The sequence below is a fragment of the Macrotis lagotis genome, chromosome 6, assembly GCF_037893015.1.
Source record: "Macrotis lagotis isolate mMagLag1 chromosome 6, bilby.v1.9.chrom.fasta, whole genome shotgun sequence".
NCBI lineage: Eukaryota > Metazoa > Chordata > Mammalia > Peramelemorphia > Peramelidae > Macrotis > Macrotis lagotis.
In genome coordinates this window covers 208,360,101-208,366,863 of record NC_133663.1, presented here as the reverse complement: position 1 = coordinate 208,366,863, position 6,763 = coordinate 208,360,101, and the positions used below count along the sequence as shown (strand labels likewise).

At 35.4% G+C, this 6,763-nt stretch overlaps 1 pseudogene; it reads right to left on the bottom strand.

Moving 5' to 3' along the window:
* Window positions 1-3,695: 3,695 nt before the first annotated feature.
* LOC141492321 (glutaredoxin-2, mitochondrial pseudogene) lies at window positions 3,696-4,043 on the bottom strand (annotated as a pseudogene).
* Between the last annotated feature and the right edge of the window lie 2,720 nt (window positions 4,044-6,763).

Below are 6,763 nucleotides of genomic sequence, written 5' to 3'. Positions count from 1 at the left end.
TTTTCTGCTGCTTGTGCTCATTTTGGTCTAACAATTAACACCAAGAAAACACAGGTATGAGACAGTAGTAGATGAAAGAGCACCAGCAGTGGAGCATCTATTCTGCCTAAAAAAAAGCCACAAAACTCTTCCAATAAGATAGTACTAGTCAGGGGAATGACAACTTTAGTAATTATATCAGGGGCAAAGATTTTCCTCTCCTGTGCTTTCCTGAACTAGGCATAGATTAACTGTAGTAGTTTCTTAAGCACTGACAAACACATCCTACTCTGTGCCAAAGTGAAGGGGGTGGTAAGGTTGAGACACATCTCATAATTAACTATAACCTTATTGTTTTTTATGTCTAAATCCTGTAACCATTTGGATCCTATCTTGGTAAAGGGTGTGAGGTATTGTTCTAATTTAAGTTTCTTCCATACTAACTTCCAATTTTCCCTGCAGTTTTTATCAAAGAGAGAGTTTCTGTCCCAATAGCTGGACTCTTTGGGTTTATTAAACAGCAGATTACTATAATCGTCTCCTGCTTTTGCACCTAGTCTATTCCACTGGTTCACTACTCTATTTCTTAGCCAATACCAAACAGTTTTGATAACTGATGCTTTATAATACAATTTTAGATCAGGTAGGGCTAGGCCCCCTTCTTTTGCACTTTTTTTTTTCATTAAATTCCTGGAAATTCTTGACTTTTTATTTCTTCATATGAATTTACTTACAATTTTTTCTAATTCATTAAAGTAATTTTTTTGGAATTTTGATTGGTAGGGCACGAAACAAGTAGTTTAGTTTTGGTAGAATTGTCATTTTTATTATATTAGCTCTACCTATCCATGAGCAGTTGATATTTGCCCAGTTATTTAAATCTGATTTAATTTGAGTGAGAAGTGTTTTATAATTTTTTTCAAGAAGTTTCTGAGTCTGTCTTGGTAAATAGATTCCCAGGTATTTTATATTGTCTGAGGTTACTTTGAATGGGATTTCTCTTATGAGGGCTTATTTTATAACCTGAAAGTTTGCTAAAATTGCTAATTGTTTCCAGTAGGTTTTTGGATGATTTCTTAGGATTCTCTAGGTAGACCATCATGTCATCTGCAAAGAGTGAGAGTTTTGTCTCTTCCTTCCCAATTCTAATTCCTTCAATTTCTTTTTCTTCTCTAACTGCTGAAGCTAACATTTCTAATATGATATTGAATAGCAGTGGTGATAGTGGGTATCCTTGTTTCACCCCTGACCTTACTGGGAATGCCTCTAGCCTCTCCCCATTAAATATAATGCTTGTTGATGATTTCAGATAGATACTGCCAATTATTCTAAGGAACAGTCCATTCATTCCTACACATGGATACTGTATTTTGTCAAAAGCTTTTTCAGCATCTATTGATATGATCATATAATTTCTGATAGGTTTGTTGTTGATATAATTGATTATACTAACAGTTTTCCTAATATTGAACCAACCCTGCATTCCTGGTATAAATCCTACTTGATCATAATGTATTATCCCAGTGATAACTTGTAATCACTCTGCTAAGATTTTATTTAAGATTTTTGCATCTATATTCATTAGGGAGATAGGTCTATAATTTTCTTTCTCTGTTTTAACTCTTCCTGGTTTAGGTATCAGCACCATATTGGTTTCATAGAAAGAGTTAGGCAGAGTTCCATCTTTCCTGATTTTTCCAAAGAGTTTATATAGAATTGGAACCAATTGTTCCTTAAATGTTTGGTAGAATTCACTTGTGAATCCATCAGGCCCTGGAGATTTTTTTTTTAGGGAGCTCAATAATGGTTTGTTGAATTTCTTTTTCTGAGATAGGATTGTTTAGGTATTTAATCTCTTCTTCATTTAACCTGGGAAACTTATATTTTTGTAAATATTCATCCATTTCACTTAGATTATCAAATTTATTGGCATAGAGTTGGGCAAAATGATTTCAAATTATTACTTTAATTTCCTCTTCATTGGTTGTGAGCTCACCTTTTTCATTTATGATACCAGCAGTTTGGTTTTCTTTCTTTTTTAAATCAAATTGAGCAGAGGTTTATCAATTTTATTGTTTTTTTCATAAAACCAACTTTTTTGGTTTTATTTATTAACTCAATAATATTTTCGCTTTCAATTTTGTTAATTTCTCCTTTAATTTTTAGAATTTCTAATTTGGTATTTAATTGGGGATTTTTAATTTGTTCTTTCTCTAATTTTTTTAGTTTAAATGTTTAGTTCATTGATTTCTTCTTTCTCTAATTTATTCATACAAGCATTTAAAGATATAATACATCCCCTGAGAGCCTCTTTGAGTGAATCCCCCAGATTTTGATCTGTTGTTTCATTATCTAGGATAAAATATTAAATTGTTTCTATAATTTGTTTTTTGGTTCACTCATTCTTTAAAATGAGGTTATTAATTTCCAATTGGTTCTGGGTCTATATCTCCTTGGCCCAGTATTGCATATGACTTTTATTGCATTGTGATCTGAGAAAGATGTATTCACTATTTCTGCCTTTCTGCAGTTGTTCATTAGGTTTTTATGTCCTAGGAAATGGTCAATTTTTGTATAAGTTCCATGTGCTGCAGAGAAAAAGGCATATTCTTTTCTATCCCCATTCAGTTTCCTCCATAAGTCTACCATATCTAGTTTTTCTAACAATCTATTTACCTCCTTAACTTGTTTCTTGTTTATTTTATGATTCGATTTATCTAGATCTGAGAGTGGGAGGTTGAGTTCTCCCACTAGTATAGTTTTGCTGTCTATGTCTTCCTGTAGTTCTTTCAGCTTCTCCTCTAAGAATTTGGATGTTATCCCATTGGGTGCATATATATATATATATATATATATATATATATATATATATATATATATATATATATATATATATATATATATATATATATATATATATATATATATATATATATATATACACAATATTGAAATAACTTTATTTTTTATGGTACCTTTTAGGAGGATAAAGTTTCCTTCCTTATCTCTTTTAACACTATCTATTTTTGCAGCTGCTTTGTCTGAGATAAAGGATTGCTACTCCTGATTTTTTCACTTCAGCTGAAGCAAAATATATTTTGCTCCAACTTTTTACCCTTACTCTATATGTATCTCTCTGCCTTAAATGAGTTTCTTGTAAACAGCATATTGTAGGATTCTGGTTTTTAATCCACTCTGCTATTTGCTTATTTTTTTTTGTTTCTTGTTTTTAGGTTTTTGCAAGGCACATGGGGTTAAGTGGCTTGCCCAAGGCCACACAGCTAGGTAATTATTAAGTGTCTGAGAGCAGATTTGAACCCAGGTACTCCTGACTCCAGGGCCAATGCTTATCCACTGCATCACCTAGCCGCCCCATTTGCTTACATTTTAAGGGAGAGTTCATCCCATTCACATTCAAAGTTATGATTACTAATTATTTATTGCCCTCCATGCTATCTTCCCTCTGTTTGTATTTTCCCCCTTCCCCCTTATCCATATTTCCCAGTATTTTGTTTCTGAATATCACCTCTTTCAGCATGTTTGCCCTCCTATATCACTGCCTCTCCCTTCTTTCCCCTTTCCCTTTTCCCTTCCCTTCCTTTTGTTAGTTTCCCTTTTTTCCCCCACCCCTCCCTTTCTCTATCCCCACTCCCCTTTTCCCCTTTTAATACTTGAAAGGTTAGATGTTTTTTAAATTAACTATGTGTAAGTTGACTTTAAGCCACCTTGCCACCTGGATCCAACTTTGAGAAATAACATTGATAAACTAAGGGAAGCAGCTTGCCTCTTTGTGAAATCATGAATATCGATTGTTTCCTCCAATAAAAGTCCCATTGACAAAAATTCTTGGAACAGTTCTTGCATCAGTGATGTTGTGAAGAGCATCTTGAAACTGGTTTCCATATTTATGCATATCCAATTCCATTACAGTATATTTTATATCCATGTCACTGAATAACTATTTTGCCATTGCACAATATACAATTATGTGAATTTGTTTCCTGGATCTGATTTATAGGAGCAAGATCTGATTTATCCATGGAAGAGGATGTTCTGTTCCCCATCCCTCCATGCCTGGAGTGTTCGAGCCCCAGCAGTTCCAGGTGAGGATTCGAGTCCCTGAGATCACCGCGGGGCTGAGCAAGGATGTGACCTGAGAGGACACAGGGCCCTCTCTGCCAGCACCTCCCTTCCCCAGTTTGCTGGCCCAGGGAGTTGGTCGAGTCAGTCAGTGGTCAGAAGAAATTTCTCCCCCATCCCGCCTTCTGGGATAGACAGAGCATGTCAGAGGAGGTCATAAACTTCTTATAGCTAAATTTCTTTTATGAATGAAAATTAACTGCTTTTATTTAGATAATATTTATAAAGCACTTAGTACTTGTTTGGCCTTTAGTATATGTATATTAAAATGCTTATTAACCCTTTCTTTTCCATTTTCCTTTCCTTTTCCCAGTTTCTGCAATTATTCTAAGTCTCCAACAGATGATGCTATTTACCTCTTCACCAAAGGACCATCTCTTGAGCAAGTGGATCTTTAGAGAAATTACCCTGGTTCCTTTGCTGACTCTGTTATAACTTTTTTATTCCTTTGTAATTTTTGAAACCTGTTATGTATCTGTGTGTGTGTGTGCCTATGGGTGTGTTCTCTTCCTCCTCTTCCTACTCCTCCTTCTCACTGGCTTCATTCCCCAAACAAAGAATTCCTTCTCTGACTCCTTGAACAATTTCCATTCCAGTAATGATGAACCAGTATTATTGGTCTCCTTGTTTCCTCAAGGGTTTTGCCAACTTGGAGTCTCAGAATTTTTTTTCTTTTTAAACATTTTTTTAACTTCACTTCTGTGCAAAAGCAAGTTTCAACATTTACTTACAAAACTTTGAATTTCAAATTCTCTTCCTTCCTCCCACCACATTCCTCCCATTGAGAAAGCAAGTTACTTAGTGTGAATAATAAATGTGTAGCCATGAAACATATTACTACAAGAGACATATTGTAAAAGTTAATATAACCCCCCCCCCCACTAATAAAGAGTAAACTTCAAGAAAAATAAAGTGGGGAAAATATGCTTCAGTCTGTATTCAGACACCATCAGCTCAGTCTTTGGGATGGATAGCATTCTTTATCATAAGTCCATTAGAGAATTTGCTTCAATATTTTTATCATAGTTGCTATTGTTTCCCTCCATCCTATTTCCCCCATCCCCATTTTATCTATTTTCTCTCTCCTTTCACCCTGCCCCTCCTCAAAAGTGTGTTGTACCTGACTACCCTCTCCCACATTCCCTGTCTTCTGTCACCTACACACTAGTCCCTTCCATCTGTCCCCTTTCTCCCATCCCCTTCCTCTCCTCTTTTCCTCTAGGGTAAGATAGATTACTACACCAAATTGAGGGTGTATGTTATTTCCTCTGTGAGCTATTTTGATGTGAGTAAAGGCACACTCCCCACCCCATCGTCCCCCTCTTCCATTCCATTGCAAGTTTTTCCTTGTCTTTTTTATGTTAGATAACTTAACCCATTCTACCACTCCTTTCCCTATCTCCCAGTACATTCCTTTCTCGTCCATTAACTCCATCTTTTTAATATATTACACCTTCAAATCCGGTCTCAGACACTTAGTAATTACCTAGCTGTGTGGCCTTGGGCAAGCCACTTAACCCCATTTGCCTTGCAAAAACATAAAAAAAAATTTATTCCCCAGATTGTTGCACTGATAGAATGAGCAAGTCCAATTAGGTTGATCATCACCCCCATGTTGCTGTTAAGGTATATAATGTCCTTTGGTTCTGCTTATCTCGCTCTAGCTCCTTGATATTTGAATTGTTTCTTTTTGGTGTTTGTAATGTTTTCTTCTTGACTTGGAAGTTCTGAAATTTGTCTGTTGTATTCCTGGCAGTTTTCATTTGGGGATCTCTTTTAGGAGGTGATTGATGGATTCCCTCAATTTCTATTTTATCCTCTCTTTCTAGGATATCATGGCAATTTTCCTGAAGAATTTCTTGAAAAATTAAGTGGAGGGTCTTTTTTTGGTTGACTTTCAGATAGTCCAGTGATTTTTAAATTATCTCTCCTGGTTCTGTTTTCCAGGTCAGTTATTTTTCCAATGAGATATTTCACATTTTCTTCCAGTTTTTCATTCTTTTTGTTTTATTTTGTTGTTTCTTGATTCTCATAAAAACATCAGTTTCCCTTAGTTCCACTCCACATTTTAAGGATTATTTTCTTCAGAGAGCTTTCTTATCTCCTTTGCCATCTAGCCAACCCTGGTTTTTTAAAAAAAAAAATTTAGGGTTTTTTTTTTGCAAGGCAAATGAGGTTAAGTGACTTGCCCAAGGCCACACAGCTAGGCAATTATTACGTGTCTGAGGCTGGATTTGAACTCAGGTACTCCTGACTCCAGAGCTGGGGTTCTATCTGCCCTCAATTCTGTTTTGTAAGGTATTCTTCTCCTCATTGGTATTTTGAATTGCTTTTTCCATTTGACCCAAACTAGTTTTCAAGATGTTATTTTTTGGTAATTCCTTCACCAAGCTGCTGATTTGGTTTTCATGATTTTTCCACACCACTCTCATTTCTCTTCCCAATTTTTCCTCTACCTCCCTTACTTGAATTTCAAAATCTTTTTTGAGCTCTTCCATAACCAGAGACCAATTCTTATTCTTCTTGGAGGCTTTGGATACAGAAACTTTGACTTTGTTATTTCCCGAGCGTGTAATTTGATCCTCCCTGGGAACAAAGTAATTGTCTATGGTGGAATTTTTTTCTTCTGTTTACTCATTTTTCT